Below are 6,000 nucleotides of genomic sequence, written 5' to 3'. Positions count from 1 at the left end.
TTTAGGGCTACATTATAAAAGAAATGAAAAGTGCGAAACGATAGATTGTTATGTGGACGCTGATTGGGCAGGAGATCATATAGATAGGAAATCGACTTCTGGGTATGTAATTAGATTGTATGGAAATGTAATTGGATGGAAGTCTAAAAAACAAAGGTGTGTGACAAAAGCCTCGACGTATGCAGAGTATGTAGCTCTATTGGAAGCGGTGAGCGAAGTAATGACTATCAGAGAACTAATGAAAATCTTCGATGTAAATGTAGACGATAACCCTGTAAAAATCTATGAGGATAACTCTGGAGTAATGAGTATAGCAAAATACGGAACTTTTACAAAAAATTCTAAACACATCGAAGTTCATTACCACTACGTTCACGAGTACGTAAAGGAAAATAAGATAAACATAATAAAAGTAAGTACAGAAGAAAACACTGCGGATATTTTTACGAAGGCACTGTGTAGAGAGAAATTTGAAAGGTTTAGGTCATGGATGAATGTAAAATAAGAGAAATGTAAATAAAGCGATAAATGTTGAATATTTTGTTAATTCGACAAGTATGTAAATAAAATTAAGTGTACAGTATAAATGTAAGGAGGCGTGTTAGAAAAGTGATACATTTACACTGTACATGAGAGTGTGTGTGTAAGGGTCAGAGGGCGTCCAGGTCTTAGTTGAGACAAAAGACTGCCGTTAGAAGATTCTGGATAGTCGGTTGGCGACAAGCGTGCGTGCAAGACGTTCTTCAGAGTGTAATATAGATGTATAGCTGTTGTGTGTGAAATATAGTCAATTATTTGTATTTCCAAATCCTCGAATTTCCTTAACATACTCGTTTCAGAAACACACCTCACGATAAAAAGCTATATAAAAATACCGCACTACACCATATACGACACCAAGCATTCCTCAGGGAAAGCATACGGAGGGACGACAGTAGTAATAAAAAACGACATTAAACATCACCTACACAGCCAGGTCAGTAAGGAACATATACAAGCAACCACCGTTACTGTACAGACTAGCAGCAACCAACTGCAGTTGTCAGCAGTATACGTACCGCCGCAACACAAAATTACATCACAAATGTGGGAAGAGTACTTTCGACACTTAGGTGACAAGTATATCGCAGCTGGAGACTATAACTCAAAGCACACAATATGGGGATCAAGAATCACCACACCTCGAGGCAGAACCTTGGAAAAATACATTAAAAATAATAACCTCAATATATTATCCACAGGAAGACCGACATACTGGCCGACAGGTCTGAGCAAAATACCTGACCTGCTAGATTTTGCAGTTACAAAGGGACTAAACGCAAATAAACTAAACATAGCACCCAGCCTCGAGCTTACCTCCGACCATACGCCCATAATAATTACATACAGAAACAAACCAATACTTTACAGCAGCACAGAGACGCTATGCAATAAAACCACCAAATGGCAAATATTCAAAGAAATAATAGAGAGCAAAATCAGCTGCAAAATCCCACTGAAAACACCTGAACACATCGATCAAGCAGTAACAATATTCACAGAAACTATCCAAGAAGCAGCAAGGGCAACCGCTATACCTGAAACAACCAACAGACAAACAAAAACAGTTGCACTAGACATCCTCGAAAAAATTAGAGAAAAAAGAAAAGCGAAAGCAAAATGGCAAAAACACATAACAAAAGAAAACAAAAAACACAACCTAGCAAACACGATGATGGTACCCCGCTGGGGGTAGCCACCCACATGATATATTAGTATACCGCTATAATACTTTACCAAATGTCCTACTGGACAAATTGTAAAATTTAAATAAATAAATAAAAAAAAAAAGTAACACTTTCTTAAGTAAAAGTAATCTTCCTTGATCCGCTATTATCCGGCAAGGACTGTCGACTAAAAATATAGCATACTTAGGTACTTTAACGGTACTAAGGGAATCTACTTTACGAGTATGATGCAGATGTGCGGATTTAGTGAAGCCGTCGACCAAAACAATGACATTCTTTCGAATCACTTTTACTGCTTAGTTTGCCCGTTAGGTCCACGTGAACGGTATGCCAAGATATGCTGGTCTTAGGAATAGGATGTAGTTCAGCTGATATTTTACCTGAACTAGCCTTCGAAACTCGACAAGCATGACAGTTTTCAACGAATTTACGAACATATTTCGCCATTCCTTCGAAACAGTAATACTCGCACGATTTCTCAAGCGTTTTATCCCAACCTAAGTGCATAATTGACTGTTGCACATGGTTAATAACGGACCACCTAAAACCTCTTGGGACGATAGGCAAGGAGAGAGTCCTGCCTTTTCTTTGTCTTTTACGATAAAGGGTACCAGATCGTAATTTGCGACATCTTTCGCGAGCTCATCATTTTGTAATTTAGTGACGATTTCTGAAATTTGAGGATCCCGACGTTATTCCGTTAACAGCCAATCTTCTGAGATCTCGGTCAGATTAATTTCTTTTCTTTGACTTTGTTGATTATACTATGATCAATGTCTATGGGATTCCGCGGAAAGGAATCTACGTGAGCCATTCGTTTACCTTCTCGATACACAATGTCAAAATTAAAAGTTTGTAAGTTTCACCTTATTATTAGATGCCTTCAAGGAATTGCAACCAGTGACAACAAGAAATTCTCTTTCATGTAATTAGTGGCGAAAATGTTTAGCAGCGTTTAACAACTGCTACCGTCTTCAGTCCATATGAATGATACTTAGATTCCGCAGGGTTAGTCCTTATACTGTAATATTCTATTACTCTCTTTTTACCTTTCGCCTTGTGCATTAAAAGAGCCCCATATCCATGCGAACTAGCGTCTGTATGGAGTTCTATCGGATCTTTCGGGTCAAATACCATTAACGCCGGCGCGTCAGTTAGGACGGAAATCACCTTTTACCTTATTTTCCATGCCTATCCCTCCAAGTTATGTTTTTATTGCCGGAAGCAAGTGCATACATGGGCCTCACTACCTGTGAAGATTTAGGGACGAATTTTTGGAAATAAAGGCTAAACCTATGAACTGTCTATGCTGTGTGACGGTCGTTGGTTCAGGTAAAGAGCTCAAGGTTTGTATTTCACCCGGATTAGGGCGAACCTCTCCGTTATGAATTACACGTCCCAAATAGAGTACCGACGTGTTTGGGAAAGAGCATTTAGAAATATTAGAAGAAACTCCGGCATTTACGAGGGTATTTAATACGGTGTACAATCTTTCTAGAGCTTGATCCATGGAGTAGGCAATGATTAGAACATCGTCCAAATAGACAACAACGTACGAATAACACGTTGGCTGCCAGACGTGTTTTCAAAGGAATCTCAAGAATGACCACTCGTTTCGTTTGTTCGCAACATTAAAATCACTAGCCGCTGTTGAATACAATGAAGAAAAATGTGGTACAGATCATTCTGACCAAATGGTTTCTTATGTCACCACAATTAGAAAAGGATCAAATGGTACAGAAGACTTGGCATGCGACTACTTCTGAGGATTTCTATGGCTTTGATGGTTTAAAAAGAATTGCAGCCAGGAAGAAATTAGAATATTCAGACAAGTATTAGTTGCAAAATTATTAGGGTTGTCAAAAATGCAAAATCCCTGTTTTCGATGGAGTCAGCGTAATATCGCCGTTCGGAACAATGTATGTTAATAAAAGACGTCGAATGGACCGAACAAGGACACAAAAGAATTTGAAGAAAACAACAACTTATTGTCCAAATCGTCCAACGAGGGTAGCCAATGCTGTATACTTCCTAGAATTAGAATGAATAAGGATTGGCGAAACCCGCTGGCCATGTCCAGACTAATAAAACATCTTGCTTTTGCAATCTCGCGACTTGATCCGCAATAAGGGGTAAAGGATACCGGTCCGCGACCGTATTTTTATTTAGTTCTCGAAAATCTACCAATCATCTCTCTGAACCATCTTTCGTCTTCACGAGTAACATAGGGCTCGCGAACGGTGAATTACTAGGCCTTATGATAGTTGGCTATAATTAATTCGCTTATTCTCTCACGTACTATTCTGCGCTCTTCCTCGCGAAGTCTATTAGGTCTTCTTTGTACGGTGATGTTAGGATCAATTAATTGTAGTTCTAACTGGCCTGTATTTACGCGAGTACGTAGGAAACCCGCAACGAATGAATCTTTGAATCTTCTAAAAGAAAGATTAATCGACCTTTATCTCTACCACGCACGCCATTGTCAACTTCGTTAACATCGATCTTGTCTTCGGCGGTTTTATTACAGGCATTAATTATTTGTCTTACACATATTTTGTGTAATATTACGTCAAAACCTTGACTTAAAATTTCACGAACAATCGCGATATCCTATTTTGAAATAACCATCAGCGAGGACATGACGAATTTATCTCTAATGTAAAACCACTAACACCCGCAACGGACAAGAGTTGAGATGTACCAATATTTCTCATTCCTCGCATTACTACTATATCGATCGTTCTTTTGCCAGAAAATCTCAAGACTACGGATTCTTTAATCAGTGAACACTCGGCTCCCAAAAATCGGGGTAAAATGGAAACGACTCACCCGGATGACTTGATCCACCAGTTGACGCTTCCACTATGTAGAAATCGATTCGACGCTCGTTATTGAAATTATATTCAGGGCACTGCTTTCTAAGGATTTTTCTCCATAATCAAATTGGCGGCTGCGCATCATGCAGCGGAATCGGTCGTAAACTCTTGCAGTGTTATAACCGGCACTGATCCCACTTCTGATGTCGGATTCAGGTTGGCATTTTGGGGCGTTCGATGAACCTTTACTTACTTTACCGTCGCGAATGTAGTCAATATTTATCAGTACGAATGTGGACACTACAAGAGGCTATGAGTAATGGTAATAGGATGGTCGAGATGATGGTGACAACGAATTCAGGTTCGATAACGAATCCACGATTCACGGGAGGACAAGTACCAACGTACTACTCGATTCGGATCACTCAATCGGCAATTCGTCCAACGACTCTAACACTCTAACTCTAACTCTCTTAATCCAAAAGAGGCTGCCCTTATATACTCCTGTCCCCACTTCTCGGGTTAATCTTTGTTTTTAAGGAGAGACATATAATCGTTTCATACCTCTGTCAGGTACACGTCCCTTCCGTGACCGTGGCTACGTCCGGTGACCTGCCATGTCACTTCGAGCCCAAACCCATCGTCATAAAGTCAGATTGGAACATTAAGACTATTTCTTATTTTTATTACTTAAGGGCGGCTATAGTAAAAGTCTGGACTAGTGTATTGGAGTTTTTCCCAACATTCCGGACGGGAAAGCCCGCTGTCTTTCCATCTCTGACATATATACCGATACTTTTTTCTGTACCCATAAAAAGATTATTTAGCAATGTGTCGATGATAAATTTTATTAAAGAACGAATATCCCTAATTTTATGCATTAAATAGTATGACATGAAATTATAACGGTAGACAAAAATATAAACGCATTTTAAAAACTTTGTAATAACTTAAGCCAGTTTAACGAAACATTTAATGAAAGCCTTTAAAAATCATTTCAAATGCAATTACAAAAAGTTTCAAAGAGTGTAAACTCATAATGTAAAAGATATTCAGGGTATTTAGATAGATAATTAAGCATTCAAATTAAGCCATGTAGGCATCTTCGACAGAGAGCAGCACAACAGACTCTTTGTACCTACCTGGAGTTATAAGTTTTATGGTACTTTTTGGTAATTTTAATATGGTTATTTTTAAAGACTTTTGTAGGGCTTCTATGCTTATTTGATGATTTCTATTTAGAATAATACTGCAAATCAGCCTGTGAACTTTTATTTGCCTGTTGGAAAACACCGTGCATGAACAAATTTCAGTAATAATTATGTTTGTTAATTTGTGAAAAATTAATGATCTATTTTATCCATATTTACAGTTTAGATGTATAATCTACAATCTACACAAACACTTTACGTAAAAATCGATAAATATTTACATAAAACATTAATGAAGAAGTATTA

This window comes from Bombus vancouverensis, chromosome 6 (genome assembly GCF_051014615.1).
Source record: "Bombus vancouverensis nearcticus chromosome 6, iyBomVanc1_principal, whole genome shotgun sequence".
Lineage (NCBI taxonomy): Eukaryota > Metazoa > Arthropoda > Insecta > Hymenoptera > Apidae > Bombus > Bombus vancouverensis.
Note: the sequence above shows the minus strand (reverse complement) of the source record.